The sequence below is a fragment of the Sciurus carolinensis genome, unplaced genomic scaffold, assembly GCF_902686445.1.
Source record: "Sciurus carolinensis unplaced genomic scaffold, mSciCar1.2, whole genome shotgun sequence".
Classification (NCBI taxonomy): Eukaryota; Metazoa; Chordata; class Mammalia; order Rodentia; family Sciuridae; genus Sciurus; species Sciurus carolinensis.
The window spans coordinates 1664507-1689519 of record NW_025920133.1 but is presented as its reverse complement, the minus strand read 5'-3'; the positions used below and the strand labels follow the sequence as shown (position 1 = coordinate 1689519).

The window sequence follows — 25013 nt, the reverse complement described above, 5'->3', positions numbered from 1 at the left end:
AGAAGCAGTTGTTTTGTTACATAGTTGAACTGTTCCTCCTAAGAGACTAAAAAGAGGTAGTAAGTTAGTTTATTCCGTAGAAGCACACAAACTGAGCCGCAGCTCCAGTAAAGCACCGGGTTACCCTTATTACCCAGAGTTAAAAAAAAAACCCCAAACAAAGAGACAAAGAGAAAGTTTATCTTTAGGGGACCTGAAGGTCTCCTCTATTCCCCCTTTTTGTTTATAAAGAACATTTTTGAGGGTGAGATGTGTATGTTCAACAATACCTTGTTTTTGTGGGTCATAAGGTACATCTGTGGTTAGAGTTATTTTAATTTTAGTGAGGAATTGGTTCTTACCAATTTTAGTTTTTAAAGAAAAATTTAGACTTTATAACGTAGTACAAATTTTTAACAGTTGCTTAACCATAATTGTATAAACCCCTATTTTTAATAAAACTTAAGAGACACAAAGTTAAGAATGAATTGGTTTTTTTTAAGAAAACTTTGTTATTTTACCATGTCATTTTACCATATAGATTAAACTTTGGCTTATATCAGAACATTAGTATTTCACCTTAGGAAAAACCTTAAATAGCTTTAGCTGTTTTACATACACACAACCAACTTAGTTACACACAGATTTGTTGAAACTTGTCCTTTATTACACACAGACTTTCTTACCCAGAAACATTTCCTTTTACCTTTTTATTAAATACATTTTCAAACCCAGAACCTTTTATTTTCTCTTTCCTATTTGTTGACCCCTTTTTGTTTACATTCTGAAACAACTCTTATGAAATTTCTGAATTTAAATAAGTCACCCTATTTTAATAAGATTAAATATATTGTTGTTGATAGTACTCTTAATTGAAACACAGTTGAAACTTTTGGGACCCTTTGTATATAGAATTTCACTTGTTAGGACATAACTCTTAGTAACCTTGTTTCTAGTTTAGTGAGGACATAAAGTAATTGTAAACCCTTTTTATTTACCAACCTATGAAAACACCAATAATGTTTAAGTATGTTACCCCATGTAATTTAAGGAGTTAAAAGTACTTGATGTTATTTAATAATTAGCATTTCAACTTTGTAAATTAACCAGACGTCTCTACAAACACATTTGAGTAATCCCATACATGTTAACTCCAATTTATTTATTTTATAAAAACCAAGATATCAGACAAGTGTCCTGAACAGGATCCGTTGCCTCTTTCCTGCTGAAGAAAAGTCCTAGAAGCAATTGATATTAGACATTGTTTAACATTAACATTTCATTAGTTTGACCACCTGGAGACTTGTAAGTTATTTTTAAAAATATTTTACTTTTATTAGTTTACCCAATCTAAATTGAACCCTTTTAAATCACGTGAATAAAAGTATTTGGATCCATTTATAAATTTTAATTTTAAGAGCGCTCAGTTTTGATGCAGATAAGACATAACACCAGACAGTACGACATACAAATAACACAAAATCAAAGGCCTTGTAATTTATAGGTGAATGTTCATTGCAATGAAACAGCTGTTTAAAAAACTTCAGTTGAATAAAAAATAGAACTGATCAAAAATAAAATCATTAACCTAGGTATGTAGGATTAAAATTATGAGCTCAAAAATACAGCATTAAAGAAAAAACAAAACAAAACAAGAATCCTGAAGAATAAGTCAGTTTTATGCAGCGGCCCAGGAATTTAAACGGACACTTTTTTTCTTCTTTTCTTCTTATCTTTAGGTTACCCCCCTTTTCTCCTTGAGACTTTACATTCCAATGTGACAGGGGGAGGGAGGATCACCCAGGACTTTTTAACCCTTTTTTTCCTGGTTGAGAAATCAGGTTAGGTTTGAATGCAGAAAATCACAAAACATTATTTTTTACTACTTTTAAGGAATGGAGCTGCTGAGCTCTCTGCCTAGGGGGACCCTCCCCTAAACTGATTTCCCTCTTTCTAACAAGTTGTTCCTTACACCCACTTTCATTTTTATTTTTGTTTGTCCCTGATCTTATTGACGCCCTATTTGATGTTTTAGACCTTTTCTCTTATATTTTCTCCAAAACCTGACTGCCCTCAGTCAGAGGCTCCACAAAAGAGTGTTTTTTAACTATTGCCCACAGGTCTCGAGTCTTCACCGGTGTCAATGTCCGTGATTCCCCAACAACTCCCTAAGAGGCTGCTACATTCCAGTCCCAGACAGTTCTGTTCCTATGATTAAATCTTACAGCACTAAGAGCTCCGAGCACACAAACAAGCCACACAACAAACACAAAAATAACACACCATACACACAGTTTGGTACCACTTCATAAATTGAAACTAACTAATTTTACCGGGCAATGAACCTGCCTTCTGTGAACTTTTACCGGGCTTTCAGCCTATAATCTTTCTCTGCTACCGGGCTTAAAGCCTATTAATATTTCTCTGCTACCGGGCTTAAAGCCTATTAATATTTCTCTGTTACCGGGCTTTCTAGCCTTACTTACTTTATTACTTTATTGCTTTATTATTTTATTACTTTATTACTTACCACTTAACTTACCCTTGTCTGTGAAAAGTTATTGTTCTTTGGATCCCGGGATTTCGGCACCATTTGTCGCGCTCCCTGCCCGCAGAGAGACACGACACCTGGTTCTTTTCAGCCCTTTTATTGCGCGCACCCCCATCCTCTCAGTTCTTCCTTTGTTCCACTCTTTGAGGAACTTATACTCCAATATATACAGTACTTGTAACCAATCAGCATTTTCGCACGAGGGGAGAGCATTAACAGATACAGGCAGCGAAGGCAGGCATATAGTGGACCTGTACTGTCCATCAGGGAGCTTAGCCAATCCCTGGAACTTCCTCAAAATAATGTCAGTTGTTTGTGCAAAAGTTAACTGCTCTGGCTCACTGCCAGGCGCCATCTTAGCCTTGCCACACCTAGGGCCAGGGGTCCGGCCGAAACCCCGACAGACAGGGTCTTCCTGGAACCTTGGAATTATTGACACTGGCTTTAAATTAGAGATCCTTCTGCCTCAGCCCCCCAAGCCACTGGGATTACAAGCATGCATAATGAAGTCAAGCAAAAACCCATCTCTTTATTTATTTATTAATTTATTTTTATTGTAAACAAATGGGATACATGTTGTTTCTGTTTGTACATGGAGTAATAACAGCATACCATTTGTATATTCATACATTTACATAGAGTAATGATGTTTGATTCATTCCTTTATTTTTTCCTTCCCACACCCCTCCCACCTCTCTTTTCCCTCTATACAGTCCCTCCTTCCTCCATTCTTGCTCCCCTCCCACCACCCATTACGTGTCATCATCTGCTTATCAGTGAGGCCAGTCATCTTTTGGATTTTTGAGATTGGCTTATCTCACTTAGCATGATATTCTCCAACTTCATCCATTTGCCTGCAAATGCCATAATTTTATTATTCTTTATAGCTGAGTAATATTCCATTTTATATATATACCACAGTTTCTTTATCCATTCATCAATTGAAGGACATCTAGGTTGGTTTAACAATCTGGCTATGGTGAATTGAGCAGCTATGAACATTGATGTGGCTGTATCTCTGTAGTATGCTGATTTTAAGTCCTTTGGGTATAGGTCAAGGAGTGGGATAGCTGGGTCAAATGGTAGGTCCATTCCAAGTTTTCTAAGGAATCTCCACACTGCTTTCCAGAGTGGCTGCACTAATTTGCAGCCCCACCAGCAATGTATGAGTGTACCTTTTTCCCCAAATCCTCTCCAACACCTATTGTTGCTTGTATTCTTGATAATCGCCATTTTAATTGAGGTGAAATGGAATCTTAGTGTAGTTTTGATTTGCATTTCTCTTATTACTAAAGATGGTGAACATATTTTTATATGTTTGTGGATTGCTTGTAGATCTTCTTCTGTGAAGTGTCTGTTCATATCCTTAGCCCATTTGTCGATTGGGTTATTTGTATTCTTGGTGTAGAGTTTTTTGAGTTCTTTATATATTCTGGAAATTAGTGCTCTATCTGAAGTATGAGTGGCAAAGATATTCTCCCACTCTGTATGCTCTCTCTTCGCATTGCTGATAGTTTCCTTTGCTGAGAGAAAGGTATTTAGTTTGAATCTATCCCAGTTATTGATTCCTGCTTTTATTTCTTGTGCTATGGGAGTCCTGTTAAGGAAGTTTGATCCTAAGTCAAAAAGGTGAAGATTTGGACCTAATTTTTCTTCTATAAGATGCAGGGTCTCTTGTCTGATTTCAAGGTCCTTGATCCATTGTGAGTTGATTTTTGTGCAGGGTGAGAGATAGGGGTTTAGTTTCATTCTGTTGCATATGGATTTCCAATTTTCCCAGCACCATTTGTTGAAGAGGCTATCTTTTCTCCATTGCATATTTTTGGCACCTTTGTCTAGTATTAGAAAATTGTATTTATTTGGGTTTGTGTCCATGTTCTCTATTCTGTACCACTGATCTACCTGTCTATTTTGGTGCCAATACCATGCTGTTTTTGTTACTATTGCTTTGTAGTATAGTTGAAGTTCTGGTATTGCAATACCACCTGTTTCATTCTTCCTGTTAAGGAATGCTTTAGCTATTCTGGGTTTCTTATTCTTCCAGATGAATTTCATGATTGCTTGCTCTATTTCCGTAAGGTACGTCATTGGGATTTTAATTGGAATTGCATTGAATCTGTATAGCACTTTTGTTAGTATAGCCATTTTGACAATATTAATTCTGCCTATCCAAGAACATGGGAGATCTTTCCATCTTCTAAGGTCTTCCTTAATTTCTTTCTTCAATGTTTTGTAGTTTTCATTGTAGAGATCTTTTACCTCTTTGTTTAGATTGATTCCTAAGTATTTTATTTTTCTTGAGTCTATTGCAAATGCGGTTGTTTTCCTCATTTCCCTTTCAGCTGTTTCATCGCTTGCATATAAAAATGCTTTAGATTTATGCATGTTGATTTTATAGCCTGCTATTTTGCTGAATTCATTGATGAGGTCTAGAAGTTTTCTGGAGGAGGTTTTTGGATCCTGTAAATATAGAATCATGTCATCCACAAATAGTGACAGCTTAAATTTCTCTTTTCCTAATTGTATCCCTTTAATTTCTTTAATCTGCCTAATTGCTCTGGCTAGAGTTTCGAGGACAATGTTGAATAGAAGTGGTGAAAGAGGACATCCCTGTCTTGTTCTTGTTTTTAAAGGGGATGGTTTCAGTTTTTCTCCATTAAGAATGATATTGACCATGGGCTTAGCATAAATGGCCTTTACGATGTTCAGGTATGTTCCTTCTATCCCTATTTTTTTCTAGTGTTTTGAGCATGAAGTGGTGTTGTATTTTGTCAAACGCTTTTTCTGCATCAATTGAAATAACCATATGATTCTTATCCTTAAGTCTATTGACATGATGGATTACGTTTATTGATTTGTGAATGTTGAACCATCCCTGCATTCCAGGGGGGAACCCCACTTGATCGTGGTGCACAATTTTCACAATATGTTTTTGGATATGGTTTACCAATATTTTGATAAGGATCTTTGCATGTATATTCATCAAGGATATTGGTCTAAATTTTTCTTTCCTTGATGTGTCTTTTCCTGGTTTGGGTATGAGGGTGACATTAGCTTCATATTATGAGTTTGGTAGGGTACCCTCCTTTTCTATTTCCTGAAATACTTTGAGAAGTATTGGAATGAGTTCTTCTTTGAAGGTCTTTTAGAACTCTGCTGAGAATCCGTCTGGTCCTGGGCTTTTCTTGGATGGTAGATTTTTTTTTAATTTTTTTTATCGTAAACAAATGAGATACATGTTGTTTCTCTGTACATAGAGTAAAGGCATACCATTTGTGAAATCATAAATTTACATAGGGTGATGTTGGCTGATTCATTCTGTTATTTTTTCCCCTTCCCCCCACACCTCCCATCCCTCTTTATACTCCTTCCTTCCCCCATTCTTGCCCCCCTCCCTAACCCTCACTCTAACCCTAACACTAACCCCTCCCACGACCCATTATGTATCATCATCTGCTTATCAGCGAGATCATTCTTCCATTGGTTTTTTGAGATTGGCTTATCTCACTTAGCATGATATTCTCCAATTTCATCCATTTGCCTGCAAATGCCATAATTTTATCATTCTTTATGGCTGAGTAATATTCTATTGTATATATGTGCCACAGTTTCTTTATCCTTTCATCAACTGAAGGGCATCTAGGTTGGTTCCACAATCTGGCTATGGTGAATTGAGCAACAATGAACATTGATGTGGCTGTATCTCTGTAGTATGCTGATTTTAAGTCCTTTGGGTATAGGCCAAGGAATGGGATAGCTGGGTCAAATGGTGTTTCCATTCCAAGTTTTCTAAGGAATCTCCATACTGCCTTCCAGAGTGGCTTCACTAATTTGCAGCCCCACCAGCAATGTATGAGTGTACCTTTCTCCCCAAATCCTCTCCAATACCTGTTGTTGCTTGTATTCTTGATATTCGCCATTCTGATTGGGGTGAGATGGAATCTTAGGGTGGTTTTGATTTGCATTTCTCTTATTACTAGAGATGTTGAACATTTTTCCACATGCTTGTTGATTGTTTGTAGGTCTTGTTCTGTGAAGTGTCTATTCATTTCCTTAGACCATTTGTCGATTGGGTTATTTGTAGTCTTGGTGTTGAGTTTTTTGAGTTCTTTATAGATTCTGGAGATTAGTGCTCTATCTGAAGTATGATTGTCAAAGATTTTCTCCCACTCTGTAGGCTCTTTCTTCGCATTGCTGATAGTTTCCTTTGCTGAGAGAAAGCTTTTTAGTTTGAATCTATCCCAGTTGTTGATTCTTGCTTTTATTTCTTGTGCTATGGGAGTCCTGTTGAAAAGTCTGGTCCTAAGCCGACATGTTGAAGATCTGGACCTACTTTTTCTTCTATAAGATGCAAGGTGTCTGGTCTGATTCCGAGGTCCTTAATCCATTTTGAGTTTAGTTTCATGCATGGTGAGAGATATGGGTTTAGTTTCATTCTGTTGCATATGGATTTCCAATTTTCCCAGCACCATTTGTTGAAGAGGCTATCTTTTCTCCATTGCATATTTTTGGCCCCTTTGTCTAGTATGAGGAAATTATATTTATTTGGGTTTGTGTCCATGTCCTCTATTCTGTGCCATTGATCTACCTGTCTATTTTGGTACCAATACCATGCCATTTTTGTTACTGTTGCTTTGTAGTACAGTTGAAGTTCAGGTATTGCAATACCTCCTGCTTCATTTTTCCTGCGAAGGATTGCTTTAGCTATTCTGGGTTTCTTATTCTTCCAGATGAATTTCATGATTGCTTGTTCTACTTCTGTAAGGTACATCGTTGCGATTTTAATTGGAGTTTCATTGAATCTGTATAACACTTTTGGTAGTATGGCCATTTTGACAATATTAATTCTGCCTATCCAGGAACATGGGAGATCTTTCCATCTTCTAAGGTGTTCTTTAATTTCTTTCTTTAGTGTTCTGTAGTTCTCATTGTAGAGGTCTTTCACTTCTTTTGTGAGATTCATTCCCAAGTATTTTATTTTTTTCGAGGCTATTGTGAATGGGGTAGTTTTCCTAACTTCTCTTTCTGAAGATTCATCACTTATGTATAAAAATATATTGGATTTATGAGCATCGATCTTGTATCCTGCTACTTTACTGAATTCACTTATGAGTTCTAAGAGTTTTCTGGTGGAATTTCCTGGTTCCTCTAAGTATATAATCATATCATCAGCAAATAGGGATAGTTTGAGTTCTTCTTTTCCAATTCATATCCCTTTAATTACTTTGGTTTGTCTAATTGCTCTGGCTAAAGTTTCAAGGACAATATTGAACAGGAGTGGTGACAGAGGGCATCCCTGCCTTGTTCCAGATTTTAGGGGGAATGCTTTCAGTTTTTCACCATTAAGAATGATATTAGCCATGGGCTTAGCATAGATGGTCTTTAGAATGTTAAGGAACGTTCCCACTATCCCTATTTATTCTAGTGCTTTAAGCATGAAGTGGTGCTGTATTTTATCAAATGCTTTTTCTGCATCTATTGAAATAATCATGTGATTCTTGACTTTAAGTCTATTGATATGGTGAATTGCATTTAGTGATTTCCTGATGTTGAACCAACCTTGCATCCCTGGTATGAAACCCACTTGATCATGGTGCACTATCTTTTTAATATGTTTTTGTATGCGATTTGCTAAAATTTGTTGAGAATTTTTGCATCGATGTTCATTAAGGATATTGGCCTGAAATTTTCTTTCCTTGATGTGTCTCTGTCTGGTTTAGGTATCAGGGTGATATTGGCTTCGTAGAATGAGTTTGGGAGGGTTCCCTCCTCTTATATTTCATAGAATACTTTGAAAAGTATTGGAATGAGCTCTTCTTTAAAGGTTTTGTTCAACTCGGCTGAGAAACCATCAGGTCTTGGACTTTTCTTTGTTGGTAGGCTTTTGATGACTTCTTCTATTTCATTACTTGAAATTGGTCTATTTAAATTGTGTATGTCCTCCTCATTTGGTTTAGGCAATTCATAGGTCTCTAGAAACTTGTTGATATCTTCAAAATTTTTTATTTTGTTGGAGTATAGATTTTCAAAATAGCTTGTAATTATGTTTTGTATTTCAATCGTGTCTGTTGTGATATTTCCTTGTTCATTCCGAATTTTGGTGATTTGGATATTCTCTCATCTACTCTTTGTTAGTGTGGCTAAAGGTTTATCAATTTTGTTTATTTTTTCGATGAACCAACTATTGATTTTGTCAATTTTTTGTATTGTTTCTTTTGTTTCAATTTCGTTGATTTCAGCTCTGAGTTTAACTATTTCCTGTCTTCTACTATTTTTGGTGTTGGTCTGTTCTTCTTTTTCTAGGGCTTTGAGCTGTAGTGTTAGGTTGTTTATTTGTTGAGTTTTACTTCTTTTATTGAATGCGCTCCATGAAATAAATTTTCCTCTAAGTACAGCTTTCATAGTGTCCCAGAGATTTTGATATGATGTTTCTTTGTTCTCATTTACCTCTAAGAATTTTTTAATTTCCTTCCTAATATCTTCTGTTATCCATCCCTCATATAATAGCATATTGTTTAATCTCCAGGTGTTGGAGTAGTTTCTGTTTTTTACTCTTTCATTTATTTCTAGTTTCAATCCATTATGATCTGATAAAATACAAGGAAGTATCTCTATCTTCTTGTATTTGCTAACATTAGCTTTGTGGCATAATATATGGTCTATTTTAGAGAAGGATCCATGTGCTGCTGAGAAGAAAGTGTATTCACTCTTCGTTGGATGGTATATTCTATAAATGTCTGTTAAGTCTAAATTATTGATTGTGTTATTGAGATCCATGGTTTCTTTGTTCAATTTTTGTTTGGAAGATCTGTCCAGTTGTGAGAGAGGCGTGTTAAAATCACCTAGTATTATTGTATTGTGGTCTATTTGGTTTCTGAGATTGAGAAGGATTTGTTTGACATACATGTGTGAGCCACTGTTTGGGGCATAGATATTTATGATTGTTATGTCTTGCTGATTTATGATTCCCTTAAGCAGTATGAAATGTCCTTCTTTTTCCCTTCTGATTAACTTTGGCTTGAAGTCCACTTTACCTGAAATGAGGATGGATACCCCAGCTGTTTTGCTCGGTCTATGTGCAAGTTTTTTCCCATCCTTTCACCTTTAGTCTTTGGGTATCTCCTTCTAAGAGATGAGTCTCTTGCAGGCAACATATTGTTGGATCTTTCTTTTTTATCCAATCTGCCAGTCTATGTCTTTTGATTGATGAATTCAGGCCGTTAATATTCAGGGTTATTATTGAGATATGATTTGTATTCCCAGTCATTTCACTCATTTTATTCATTTATTTGCTTATTTTTGACATGACTTGGTTCCTCTTTATTTGAGAGTTCCTTTAGGATATCTCCTCCCTTTCCTGATTTGCTTCTTTGTTTTTCATATCTTCTTCATGGAATATTTTGCTGAGAATGTTCTGTAATGCTGGCTTTCTTTTTGTATATTCTTTTAGCTTTTATTTAATGGAAGGATTTTATTTCGTCGTCAAATCTGAAGGTAAGTTTTGCTGGGTATAAGATTCTTGGTTGGCATCCATTTTCTTTTAGGGCTTGAAAAATGCTTTTAAGGTCTGGATTGAAAAATCTGCTGATATCCGTATTGGTTTCCCTCTGAATGTAATTTGGTTCTTTTCTCTCACAGTCTTTAAAATTCTGTCTTTATTTTGTATGTTAGGTATTTTCATTATAATGTGCCTTGGTGTGGGTCTGTTGTAATTTTCTGTATTTGGAGTCCTATAAGCCTCTTGAACTTGATTTTCCATTTCATTCTTCAGATTTGGGAAATTTTCTGAAATTATCTCATTGAATAGGTTGTTCATTCCTTTGGTTTGTTTCTCTAAGCCTTCCTCAATCCCAATAATTCTTCAATTTGGCCTTTTCATGATATCCCATAGTTCTTGGAGATTCTGTCCATGATTTCTTACCATCTTCTCTGTTTGTTCGACTTTGTTTTCGAGGTTAAATATTTTGTCTTCAATATCTGAGGTTCTGTCTTCCAGGTGTTCTATCCTATTGTTTGTGCTTTCTATGGAGTTCTTAATTTAGTTTATTGTTTCCTTCATTTCAAGGATTTCTGTTTGTTTTTTTTTCAATATCTCTAACTCTTTATTGAAATGGTCTTTTGCTTCCTGTATTTGCTCTTTTAACTGTAGACTGGTGCTATCATTCAATGCCTGCATTTGCTCTTTCATTTCATCATTTGCTTCCCTTATCATGTTGATTATGTACATTCTGAACTCCCTTTCTGACATTTCTTCTGCCATGCTGTCTTTGGATTTTATTGATATAACATCCAGATTTGTTTGAGGCATTTTTTTCCCTTGTTTTCTCATGTCGTTCAGGTGTCAGTGGACTGCAGAGACGTTGCAGATTTCCTCTATTGATTTATAATGTCCCTGAAGATTGCTAGTGTATCCCCTCTTATCCTTCAGTAGCTTGAAGTCTTAGAGGAAGTTGATACTGTGGTGTTCCCCTAGGTAGCCGCCTCTCTAGGGGTGGTGGTCTTCAGGTGGGGTTTATTCCCTGCTAGTTGGCAGAGGTGCCTCTACTTGTTGACCAATTGTCATCCAAAGGGGAACTAGACTGCAGTCTGAGGCAATGCCTGTTTGGGCCTGTGTCTCTGGTTTTACCGTCCTTGTGGGAAAACTTCACCCGGCGGGGAAGACTCACCCGGTGGGGAGGTCTCGCTAGTCAGTTCCCCTCCTAGAGGTTCCCCTCAGTCCACAACTACCGCCTGGGCAGGGCAGCCTTCCCAGGCAACATTTCCAGGGGTCTGGACCTACCTCCTGGGCCTGGGAGCCCTGCCCTTCGCAGACGAGTCTCCTTAGGTAGCCCCTCCTCAGAGAAGCTGCCCACAGTCCTGGAAGCTTCGCTCCACCCTTCAGCTTGTCTCTGCGTAGCTCTTTGAAGAAAAGGTGCCTAGGTCCCTGGACCAGACCGTGCTTTGCATCTAATCACCTGGCTATGCGACCCGTCCTCTGAGCAGTCACTTGGAGCCTCGTACATATGCTCCAAGCCCCAGTGACCCGTCACTCGTCTCTTCCTCCAGTCAGTCACCTGGTGTTCTGTGTGGGCGCTTGGAGCCCAAGCCACTCACTGCGCACCTCCACCTCCTCTGGACAGCCCCCTCCCCGTTGCTCAGGCAGTTGCTGAGTCCAAACAGCTCGCCACCCGACTCTTTCTCTGGCAGCCGCCGGAGCCCCGGCAGATCGCTCCAAAACCAAGCGGTGTGTCGCGCAGCCTCCTCTGCAAAGTTCCCCACTTTCCGAGTTCACTGCTCCAGCGGGGGGAGGTGTGTCTTGCCGCCTGGGCAGGGCAGCCTTCCCAGGAAAGTTCCCAGGGGCCCGGACCTACCTCCTGGTCCTGGGATCCTCACCCTTCGCAGACGAGTCTCCTTAGGTTAGAGAAGCTGCCCGCAGTCCTGGAAACTTCAATCCGCCGTTTTTTCGCTCCGTTTTTTCGCTCTGCTTCGCTGTCCTTGTTTACCACTCCAGTGGGGAAAGGGGTGTCTCGCCGAGCCACTCTACTTCACAAAGTTCTCTGCATTCCAGGGCTACTGCCCCATCCGGGATGCCTCCCCTATGGAAGAAACTCACCCGGCAGCTTTGAGTTGGTCCCAAGTCACTATCTCCTCTTTTGAATCTTGAGTCCTGGAGCAACATGAAATGCAGCTGCCCTCTAGTCCGCCATCTTTGGATCGTAGATTTTTAATGGCTTCTTCTATTTCATTGCTTGATATTGATTTGTTTAAATCGAGTCTGACCTCCTGGTTCAGTTTGGGAGGAGCTTATGTCTCCAGAAATTTGTCAATGACTTCGGTAGTTTCTATTTTGTTGGAATACAGATTTTCAAAGTAACTTCTCATTATGTTCTGTATCTCAGTGGTGTCTGTCGTGATATTTCCTTTTGCAACATGTATTTTAGTAATTTGCGTCTTCTCTCTCCTCTTTTTTAGTGTGGCTATTTTGTTTACTTTCTCAAAGGACCAACTTTTTGTTTTGTCAATTTTTTGAATAGTTTCTTTTGTTTAAATTTCATTGATTTCAGCTCTGATTTTAATTATTTTCTGTCTTCTACTACTTTTGCTGTTATTCTGTTCTTCTTTTTCTAGGGCTTTGAGCTGTAATGTTAGGTCATTTAGTTGTTGACTTTTCATTCTTTTCTGGAATGTGCTCCATGCAATGAATTTTCCTCTTCGTACCACTTTCATAGTGTCCCAGAGATTTTGATATGTTGTATCATCATTCTCATTGACCTCTAAGAGTTTTTTAATCTCCTCCTTGATGTTTTTTGTTACCCATATTTCATTCAATAGCATATTATTTAGTCTCCAGGTGTTTGAGTAATTTCCCTTTTTTATTTTGTCATTGATTTCTACTCTCAGTCCATTATGATCTGATAGAACACAAGGCAGTATCTCTATTTTTTTGCGTTTCCTAAGGGCTGCTTTGTGGCATAACGTATGGTCTATTTTCGAGAAGGTTCCATGTGCTGCTGAGAAGAAAGTGAATCCGTTTGTTGATGGATGGAATATTCTATATATGTCTATTAAGTCTAGGTTATTGATTGTGTTATTGAGTTCTATGGTTTCTTTGGTTGGATTTTGTTTGGGAGATCTATCTAGTGGTGATAGCGGTGTGTTAAAGTCACCCAGAATTATTGTGTTCTGGTTTATGTGATTCCTGAAATTGGGAAGGATTTATTTGATGTACAGGGATGCACCATTGTTTGGGGCATAAATATTTACTATCGTTATGTCTTCCTGATTTATGGTTCCCTTAAGCAGTATGAAATGTCCTTCTTTATCCCTTCTGATTAACTTTGGCTTGAAGTCCACTTTATCTGATATAAGGATGGAAACCCCCGCTTTTTTACTGAGTCCATGTGCATGGTAGGTTTTTTCCCATCCTTTCACCTTTAGTCTGTGGATGTCTTTTTCTATGAGATGAGTCTCTTGCAGACAGCATATTGTTGGGTCTTTGTTTTTAATCCATTCTGCCAGTCTATGTCTTTTGATTGATGAGTTGAGGCCATTAGCATTCAGGGTTATTATTGAGAAATGATTTGTATTCCCAGTCATTTGGCTTAGTTTTGGTTTTTAAGTTGGCTTGGTTTCTACTTTGAGTGGTTTTTCTCTAAGGCAGTTCCTCCCTTTGCTGACCTACATTGTTGTTTTTCATTTCCTCCTCATGGAATATTTTGTTGAGAACATTCTGTAGTGCAGGCTTTCTATTTGTAAATTCTTTTAACTTTTGTTTATCATGGAAGGATTTTATTTCATCTTCAAATCTAAAGGTTAGTTTTGCTGGGTATAGGATTCTTGGCAACCATGTTCTTTCAGAGCTTGAAATATGTTGTTCCAGGCCCTTCTAGCTTTTAGAGTCTGGGTTGAGAAGTCGGCTGCTATCCATATTGTTCTCCCCCTATATATATGTAATCTGATGCTTTTCTCTCGTGGTCTTCAAAATCCTATCTTAATTTTGAATGTTAGGCATTTTCATTATAATGTGCCTTGGTGTGGATCTGTTGTGATTCTGTGCATTTGGTGTTCTGTAAGCCTTTTGTATTTGATTTTCCATTTTATTCTTCAGGTTTGGGAAATTTTCTGATATTATTTCATTGAATAGGTTGTTCATTCCTTTGGTTTGTATCTCCTTGCCTTCCTCAATCCCAATAATTCTTAAATTTGCTCTTTTCATGATGTCCCATCGTTCTTGGAGATTCTGATCATGATTTCTTACCATCTTTTCTGTTTGGGCTACTTTATTTTCAAGATTAAATATTTTGTCTTCATTGTCTGAGGTTCTGTCTTACAAGTGGTCTAGTCTGTTGGTGATGCTTTCCATTGAGTTTTTATTTGGTTTATTGTCTCCTTCATTTCAAGGATTTCTGTTTTTTTTTTTTTTTTGAAAATCTCTATCTCTTTGTTGAAATAATCTTTTGCTTCCTGTAGGTGCTCTTTCAGCTTATTGGTATCATTCATTGCCTGCATTTGCTCTCTTATTTCATCCTTTGCTTCATGAATCATCTTAATCATGTATAATCTGAAGTCCTTTTCTGACATTTATTCTAACATACTGTCATTCAATTCTATTAATATAGCATCTAGATTTGTTTGGATCATTTTCTTCCCTTGTTTTTTCATGTATCTTCCCCTCTAGCAGTGCAGCCTGGGGTATTGCAGATTTCCCTCTATAGGCTTATAGTGGCCCTATAGGTTTCCAAAACCCTTTCTTTAAGGGGGGGGGTCAATATTAGCAGTGCCCAAATCAGACACTATGCAATCCTAGACTAAATAGCCCCTATGGCGACAATAACAAAATTGTCATAATAAACAAAATGAGTTCAAATATTATCTTTGGTAAAACAAACAGGTTTGCAATAATGTCTGCAGTGTCTAATGGAGGACAAAGAGGATGAAGAGGGATGTAGAATGTGGCTGTTAATGGGATAAGAAAAGAATATACAGAAGTTCTAGAAAATAGAAAGGGTGAGAGTGTAATCAAAAGAAATAGGACGTTACCATGCAAAAAAGGGAGAAAGAGACTCTGAGGGAACAGGTAAACAAAAGGAAAATATAGCAAGAAAAGTAAAGAAATAAAAACTTATTTTTTTAAAAAAGGAGAAAAAAGAAAATCTACTGTATAAAAGTCATATACTAATGAAACCTCCCGGTGTTCAGTAGCCTGATGCATGAGAGGTTCCTGACAATGAGCTTCAAGCCTCCAGCAGGCGTCGGAGGATGGGATTTGTCCCACCCAAAGATCAGAGCTATTACTTCCAGGATTATCCAAGATGGCCACTCTGGTTTCGAAATGTGTTGGCAAATGAGGAGTTGCAGTTCAGGGGTGGACGTGGTCAGCTGGAGGTCCTGGAGATGGGATGCAATTGGTCCAGAAGGGGTCCTGGAGGTCTGGTGTTTTTGGTGTGGTTGTGGGATCCTGGAGGCCATGTGCAATCAGTTGGTCTGGGATCCCAGTGATAGGGCACAATCACTTGGTCTGGGGGTCCTGGCAGCAGGGAGCAGCCAGTTGATGTGAGGGCCCCAGAGGCAGGGAGTGATCGGTTGGGCTGAGGGATCCTGGAGATGGGGCTCAGTCAGGCCAGGGGACCTATGGGGCCTGGCTGTTGTCTCAAAATGGCAGCAGCCACGTGTAATCAAACCTGCAGGTACTGTAACAGTGAACTTCCAGGCAGCAGCAGGCAGCTGGTGCTCCACTGGCGTTGGCGATCAGTTTGCTGACAGTTGTTGGATGATCGGGAGGTGAACCTCGAGTGTTGGGTGTAAAGCAGGCGATGAACAGGCGAGATGCAGGCAAATGGTGGATGATAGATGCCTGATAGTGAGCAATGTGCTCTCAAAAAAGGCGTCTATATGCTGGCAGACTGCAGGTCATCACAGCAGACAAATGGGTAAACACCAGGGGATTGATAAGCAATAAAAACTACCTCACGAAGAATCAGATATCCTTTGCTTGAAACTGGCATTATGGAGCGACAAGGAATGCAGCCTCACTCTAGTCTGCCATCTTGGATCTCCCCCATATCTTTAAAGAAAAAAAAAAAAAAACTCTTTTCAATATGCCAATGCTCCCAGGTCTCAAAATTTTCTCATCATTTCATCAACTCAATCGGCACAGTTGAACAACTACCAGTTGGTCATGCAAGCTTACTCCACTCAGATTTTCAACATGGAGCTTCAGTAAAAGTTAGCAGTGCTTAACATTTCTTAAGATGAGGTGATCATGGAGATGAGTCAACTGGCAGGAAATCATAGGTTAGATCTTTCTCACAAGTATGCTCATGGGGTTATATCATAAGGAGGTTGAAGAAGATGATGCTCACCAGGGGGCAAATGGAGGAACTTCAAAATGACAACTAAATGAGTCTTTGGCGATTACCAGGCTTCGTGGGTACACTTCAGATGCTGTGAAACTGAAGATGACTTGCACTGCTTAGCGCTTTCCATGTCAAACTCAATGTCATCCAGAAAAGCAAGAGGTGAGGACCAAAGAGAGCCACCCTTGGCCCTGGCTTTTCTCATTCAGTTTTCCTTGGCATCGGGTTACAAATGATTTGAAGTCCAATTGTATGATTTGGGGATGCATACGTTTTAGCTCTGACTGAGAGCATTCAGAAGGAACTGGAGGAATGTGCAACCTAGTCTCCCAGTATCATTGGAAAGCCTTTCCTCAGAAATCTTGTGCAGAAAAAAAATAAAAATCAGCATATATGTCATCAGCTGTCCCTGACAAGCAGATCTCGTGGGGGTTCCCTGCCAACATCAGGAGCTAGATAATGGCTCAGTCATGATGCCCAGTGTGGTCAAACCAGCACAGCACCACCTAGCAGGCATGGAGTGTAGTGTGAGCTGTCAGGCTTCAGTGGGGTACCCTGTCCTGCTGGAACCAAAGCAATCCCGGCCCGCTCGGCTGTGCCCCACAAACCCCATAGCTCCATTTCAAATGGGTCAACAGGTTAGGATCATATTTCTTGAAACATCAGGCCCCTGGCCTTAACTCCCTTCCTCTTTCCTCTTACCATCACTGCACAGCAGGTGCTTCTTTTCAAACTCGAACTGAAGCCGCAAGGATCAGAAGCATCTCTGGTTGCCATTGGAAGCTTGACGCCACCGAGTTGTCATGCCGCCACTCTGTGACATCAGGCGCTCTCTGAGGTGCAGGCACGAGATCACAGAAGCCACTCATCAACATCCAGGAGGTCAAAGATCCAGAGAAATCCTCTCAGGAAAGAGAGAAAGTGCCTGCTCCTATGGGAGCCTGGAACCTCTGTGCACTTCACACCTGCCATGCCTGAAGCCAGGCACTTCCACTGAGAATAGAGTAGCTCTCCCATATTTTCCTCTCATGGAACAGGAAAACTGGAATCAGAAAGTGAGGCCATTTTCCGAGGGCAACGGAATCAAGTTGAAGGATTGAGAGATCCAGGATATGACTTTCAGCCACTTATTTCACTCCATTGAAACTTGAGAGAAAGAGCTACAAAATTAACGAGTGGCAGGTGGACATTGCATGAGGATTTTGTGTTATCTTCCTGCTAGCAAATATTGATCCTGGGAGCCCAGACCCCATGAGCCATCACCAGTTCCCTTTTCCTCTTTAGATTTACTGACAGGGTCTGCTTGTGTTCCTGAAGTATTCCCTCATTTGGGGAAAAAGACTTTGACCAGGAGAAACAACTTTCATCCTTAAATAAAATGGTAGGCAAGATCCAGCAACTCCACTGGGTTGTAACTTTTTCCCAGATATCTCCTAGTTAGAAATTGTCAGAGGAAAATGCCAGAAGGAGAAAGAGGTGGGAGGAAGGAGTCAGCGGCTTGTGATTCAAATGGCTAGGGATCCAGGTGTGAATGATCCCCGATATCTGCCTTCATACTGACAACCTGAGCATATTCAGATTCTTACAAAGCCTGCCTCTCCTTCTGCCTCCCCCACACCCAGCCTCCAGGCTTACTGACTTCATTTTCAGTACAGTTCTCAGCTACAAACCTTTTCCTCTTTGAATAGATAGGGATCAACATTTCTCCTAAGGAACACCTCAGGATTGTGGGTCTTGATGTGCATGAAAGTTTCCTTGCGGGGGGGAGAGAGGAATTCTAAGGAATTTGGTGGTTTTGTTTGAGGCTGGGTTGTCTGCAGAGAATTTGAAGAGTCAGACCAGTAGAGGAACTTGAGTGTACCTGAAAGCAGGTCCTGTGAAGTTGAAGAGATAGCTCCTCTTGAAGAGCACTCACCTAGCATGTACAAGGGCCACGGTTTGAGAAGCCTCTCTGATCATCAGACGGGGAAGGGAGAGAAAGACTTTTGAGTATGCCAAACCTCCCTCCTCTCATCTTTTTCTTCTCTTTTCAACAACTCAATCGGCCCAGTTGTAAAAGAACAAATTGGACATGCAATCCTTTTCCAATCGACGTTCAGCATGGAGCTGCGCTCAAAGGTAGCAGGGCATTCCCAGTCACCTGCTTATCTTAGCAGGAGAGGTTCCTTAATATGAGTCAACTCACAGCAATTCATAGGATAGCTCTTTATCACGACGATACTCATTAGGTTGTATCATCTGCAAGTTCTTCAAGAAGACGATGCTCACCAGGTTGCAAATGGCAGAAACTTCAAAATGACAAATGCACTAGTCTTTGCCAATTACCATGCTTCTTGGGCACACTCCATATGCCGTGAAACTGAAATGAACTTGGATTCCTCAGCATGTTGCATGTCAATCTCAATGTCATCTGGAAAAGCTCACGCACATCATTCTCTGCTCAGTGCTCAATTACAAACCTATTCCTCCACCAAAAGATAGGGATCAACATTTCCCCTAAAGATGCACAAATTGATTATGTGTCTTGATGTACAGGAAATGTTCCTTGCAGGATTGCTGTGGAGAGGAAGATGATGATTTCCCAAGGAATTTGGTGGCTTTGTTTGAGGCTAGGTTGTCCACAATTTGATGGAATCAGACCACTAGAGGATCAAGAGGGTGAGAAAAGGCACTTCCTGCAAAGCTGAAGAGATGGCTCCTCTTGGAGAACACTCGCCTAGCAAAGAAAAGGATCCCGGTTCCAGTCCCTCCTAGTGCCCTCAGACGGAAAGACTTGAATAAGCCAAACCTCCATCCACTCAAACTTTTCCTTTCTTTTCATCAACTCAATCTGCACAGTTGAAAAAGAACCAGTTGGACACACAAGCCTTTTCCAATCACACTTCCAGGTGACGGTGTTCTCATGTGCACCATGCTTCTGAAAATGAGTGGCTTATGCTTTGTGGGCTCACAAATGACACAAGAAGCCCTATAGGAGAGAAGTCACACTGAAAGAGGGAAAGCAGAGACACTAGGCACTCTGGTGGGGTGGCAGTGGATATAGCCAGTCCAGGAAATAATAAGCATGCTCCAATTTGAAAATGCTTCAGAATATACTCATCCTGCTCCCTAAGGACTATCACACTTCTGCATGTTCTGTAACATGTTCTCTTCTGATATTCAGGATTTGCCCAATCCCTGGGGTATTCACTTTTGATTTCAGCAGGAGGGTTCACAATAAATGTCTGATATTGAGATGAACTCATGATTTCCAAAGCCATGCTTCTCTGCTGCATATCCAAGTGTGATGTCATTTACATTGATGGTCAATGGAGAAGAGAGTGCGGTGAAAGGAAAGCCTTTCCTCAGAGGTCTTGTGTTGAAAAAACTAAAAATCAGCATGTACATCATCGGGTGTCCCTTCCAAGCAACAGGAAAAGGCAGGAATCGTCAAAGGGAATTAGGCTCAGTCATGATGCTTGCCCACAGAATGACCTGGCACTGACTATCTCCTGTACCTGAACGGTATATTCTAACAACAGAAATGTCTGGGAATTGGGACACAGACCTTAAGCAATGCCCATTTATTTAGTGTCCCTTCACTGAAGTTGGTTTTCAACACCAACACCCTTCCACTTCTCATGCCCATCTAAAGACCTTCTACTTCCTTTTCGAGTATTCAGCCTTGAAGCTCTGTGCCATTTCTCTTTCAGCGCAAGGCCCCCTCACCTCTCGTATTCTACCCGCTGAAAATGAGTTCATCATGCCAAGAGCAGGCTGTTGTTTCATCCATTGGCTTGGGCTGTGCATTTCACCAGGGCTGATTATAGAACTGATGGCCATTTCTCAGTGGGCATAATGCCACAGAGGCAGCAGTCTTGTCAAGGGAATGAACCCTAGGGTGAAGAGAGATGGGCTGGATATTTCTGCCCCTGCAGATTAGTTGCCAGACATTTGGAAAAATCATGGCAGGACAAATTCTGAGTTCAGCCCAGTTGTAAAGCAGCAGCCAAGGTGGTTGGCACTGGCAGGTGGAGAGAGCACAGAACATCTCTGCTTGCCTGGCAGCTCCCCTTGTGCTCCTTCCAACTTGATGCCTAAAGGACTCCCTGGTCTCCTCATGAGCCATTGGAGCAGCCACACACCTGCACTTGGAAGACCAGCTCCCCAGGTTCCAACTGTCTCCTGTTTGAGCTATCTCGGAAATTAGGGGCAACTGACAAGGCAGGCTGTGATGTTTCCCATATCAAGTAGCACCTAAGTCAGAAAGTTGTGACCCATGATCCCCTGGCCTGAGGTTTAAGCGGTCATATTGCAGTGTGGCTGCTAGGACCCAGGCGAGTTGCCCTGCTTGGCCAAATCTCGGGTGTGCCCAGACCTGGAGTTGTTTATCTCCGAGGGCGATGATGACAGGGACGGTGCTATGCTGAGTGAACACGTGACCCCCTGTGACCCTCTGTCACTACCTGGTCCCCTAGACATCGTGGGGTCTCCATGCCCACAGCAGGAGCTAGGTTTCCTCGCTGTCATGATGACCAGTGCAGCCAAACCAGAACAGCGCTACCTCGCACAACTGCAGTGTAGTGCGAGCTGTCAGGTTTCAGCGGTAGGTACCCTGTCCTGCTGGTACTGGAGCTACTCCTTGCCGGCTGGACTTTGCACCACAAAACCCATAGGTCCACTTCAACTGGGTCTCTGGAGATAGGATACCATTTCTTGAAATTTCAGGCTCCTTGCCCTGGCTCCCTTCCTCTATCCTATTATCATCATCCTGCAGCTGGGGCCTCTTTTCAATCTTGGTGTGAAGCCGCCAGGATCAGAGGCATCTCTGGTTGCCATGGGAACCATGACCAGACCTAGCTCTCATGCCTCCCCTCTGTGATTCAGGCACTGTGTGAGGTGCAGGCACCAGGTCAAAGAAGCCACTTATCAACATCCAGGAGGCCCAATGTCCTGAGAAAGCCTCTGGCGAAAGAGAGAAATGGCGTGATCCTAGGGTGCCTGGAATCTCTGTGCCCTTCATACCTGTCATGCCCGATGCCAGCCCCTTCCACTGAGAATAGAGGCACTCTCCCATCTTTTTTTCTCAGGGAATGGAAACACTGGAAACCGAAATTGAGGCCATTTGCAGAGGGGAACAGAATGAAGTTGAAGGATTGAGAGATACAGGATATGAATTTCAGTCACTTATCTCACTCCATTGTATCTTGGTAGAACAAGCTACCAACCTAAGGAGTGGCAGGTGGAGATTGCATGACGAATTTGTGTATTCTTCCTGCCAGCAAATATCGATTCTGGGATCCCAGACACCATGACCCATCAGCACTTCCCTTTTCCTCTTTACTTTCACTGACAGGCTCTGGCTGTGTTCCTCAGTTTCTTGGATGATGTTCTCCCTCATCCATAAATAGGACGGTATGCAGAGTCCAGCACGGCCACTGGGTTTTGCCTTGTGCCTGGATATCTCCTGGTTAGAAATTGTCCCAGGAAAGTGGAAGAAGGAAAAAGGAGTGAGGCAGTGGTCAGCGGTTTGTGACGCGAATGCCGACCTATCCAGCTGTGAATGATCCCCGATGTCTCCCTTCATACTGCCAACCTGAGCATATTCTGATACTCACATGTGCCTGCCATTCCTTCTGCCTCCCCCCACACGGCCTCCATGCTCAAGCACATCATTCTCTGCTCAGTGCCAGCTACAAACCTATTCCTCCGACAATAGATTCGGGATCAACCTTTCCCTCCAGCTGAACTAATTGATTGTGAGTCTTGATGTACAGGAAAGGTTCCTTGCAGGATTTCTGTGGAGAGGAAGATGAGGATTTTCTAAGGAATTGTTGGCTTTCTTTGAGTCTGGGTTGTGTGCCATTTGATGGAGTCAGACCACTAGTCAGATCAAGAGGGTTCGAAAAAGCACTTCCCGCAGAGCTGCAGCCTTGGCTCCCCTTGGAGAGCGCTTGCCTAGCAATCAGGAGGACCCCGGTTCGAGACTATCCCGGTCCCTTCAGAAGGAAAGACATTTGAGTAGGCCAAACTTACCTCCTCTCATCTTTTCCTCTCTTTTCCTCAACTCAATCTGCACACTTGAAAAACAACCACTTGCACACGCAAGCCTTCTCCAATCACACTTCCAGGTCACGGTGTTCTCATGGGTACCATGCTTCTCAAAATCATTGGCTCATGCTTTGCAGGCTCACGAATGACACAAGAAGCCCTAGAGGAGAGAAGGCACACTGAAAGAGGAAAACCACAGACACCAGGCACCTGGCGGGGTGGCAGTTCATATAGCCAATCCAGGAAATAATAAGCATGCTCCAATTTGAAAATGCTTTCCAATACACTCTTCCTGCTCCCTAAGGACTATCACACTCTGCATGCTCTCTCACGTTTTCTCTTTGGATATTCAGGTTTTGCCCAATCCCTCGGGGATTCACTTTTGCTTTTCAACAGGAGGATTCGCACTAAATGTCTGATATTGAGGTGAACTCTTGATATCCAAAGCCATGCTTCTCTTTTGCATATCCCAGTGAGATCTCATTTACATTGGTGGTCAATGGAGAAGAGAGTGCGGTGAAAGGAAAGCCTTTCCTCTGAGGAATTTGTGCTGAAAAACCAAAAAATCAGCATGTACATCATCAGGTGTCCCTTCCAAGCAACAGAGAAAGCCAGGAATCTGCAAAGGGAATTAGGCTCAGTCACGATGCTTGCCCACAGAATGACCTGCCACTGACTACCTCCTGTACCTGAACGGTATATTCTAACTACAGAAATGTCTGGGAATTCGGACCCAGAACTTAAGCAATGCCCATTCTTTAGTGTCCCTTCACTGAAGTTGGTTTTCAACACCAACACCCTTCTACTTCTCATGCCCCTCAAAGACCTTCCAGTTCCTTTTTGAGTATTCAGCCTTGAAGCTCTGTGCCATTCCTCTTTCAGCACTCTGCCTCTTCACCTCTGGTATTCTGCCCTCCAAAAATGAGTTCATCATGCCAAGAGCAGGCTGTTGTTTCATCCCTTGGCTTGGTCTCTGCATCTTGCCAGTGCTCTTAAAGAACTGTTGGCCATTTCTCAGTGGGCATAATGCCACAGAGGCAGCAGTCTTGTCAAGGGAATGAACCCTTGGGTGAAGAGTGAAGGACTGGATATTTCTGCCCCTGCAGGTTAGTTGCCATGCATTTGGAAAAATCATGGCAGGACAAAATCTGAGTGCAGCCCAGTTGTAAAGAAGCAGCCAAGGTAGTTGGCCCTGGCAGGTGGAGTGAGCACAGAACATCTCTGCTTGCCTGGCAGCTCCCCCTATGCTCCTTCCAACATGATGCCTGAAGGACTCCCTGGTCTCCTCATTAGCCATCAGAGCAGCTGCACACCTGCACTTGGAAGACCAACTCCCCAGGTTCCAGCCGTCTCCTGTTTGGGTTGTCTCGGAATTTAGGGGCAACCGACAAGGCAGGCTGTAATGTTTCCCATATCAAACAGCACCTAAGTCAGGGAGTTGCGCCGCATGATCCCCTGGCCTGAGCTGTCAGCAACCACCATGCCGTATGACTGCTAGGAATCCAGGGTGAGTTGGCCTGCTCTGCCAAATCCCGGGTGTGCTCAGACCTGGATTTCGTTTTCTCGGAGGGCAATGCCGACAGGGACAGTGCTATGCTGAGTCAACACGTGACGCCCTGCGACCCTCTGGCACTACCTGGTCCCCCAGACATAGTGAGGGCTCCTGCCCACAGCAGGAGCTAGGTTTCCTCGCTGTCATGATGCCCGGTGCGGCCAAGTCAGAATAGCTCCACCTAGCAGTCCTGCAGTGGAGTGCAGGCTGACTGGTTTCAGCAGGGGCTAACCTGTCCTGCTGGAACTGGAGCCATTCCCGCCCTGCTCGCCTTCGCACCACAAAGCCCCTTAGGTCCACTTCAAGTGGGTCTTCAGGTTAGGATACCATTTCTTCAAAGTTCAAGCTCCTGGCCCTGGCTGCTTTCTTCTATCTTCTTACCATCACCGTGCAGCTGGGCCTTTTTTCAATCTTGGTCTGAAGCCGCCAGGATCAGAAGCATCTCGGGTTGCCATGGGAACCATGACCTCGCTGAGCTCACATGCCGGCCCTCTGTGACCTCAGGCGCTGTGTGAGGTGCCAGCACCCGGTCACAGAAGCCACTCATCAACATCCAGGAGGCCCAATGCCCAGAGAAAACCTCTGGCACAAGAGAGAAAGAGTGTGATTCTAGGGCGCCTGGAACCTCTGCGCCCTTCACATAATCCCATGCCCGAAGCCAGCCCCCTCCACTGAGAATACAGGCACTCTCCCATCTTTATTTCTCATGGAATGGAAACACTGGAAACCGAAATTGAGGCCATTTGCAGAGGGGAACAAAATGAAGTTGAAGGATTGAGAGATACAGGATATGAATTTCAGGCACTTATCTCACTCCATTGTATCTTGGGAGAGCAAGCTACAAACCTAAGGAGCGGCAGGTGGAGATTACATGAGGAATGTGTGTTTTCTTCCTGCCAGCGAACATGGATCCTGGGAGCCCAGACCCCGGGACCAATCAGCACTTCCCTTTTCCTCTTTACTTTCACTGACAGGCTCTGGCTGTGTTCCTCAGTTTCTTGGATGATGTTCTCCCTCATCCATAAATAGGATGGTATGCAGAGTCCAGCACGGCCACTGGGTTTTG

At 41.9% G+C, this 25013-nt stretch overlaps 1 pseudogene; it reads right to left on the bottom strand.

Annotated features, from left to right (window-relative positions):
• Positions 1–25013, bottom strand: part of LOC124974140 (DNA-directed RNA polymerase II subunit RPB2-like) — a 38174-nt pseudogene that overhangs the window by 11053 nt on the left and 2108 nt on the right.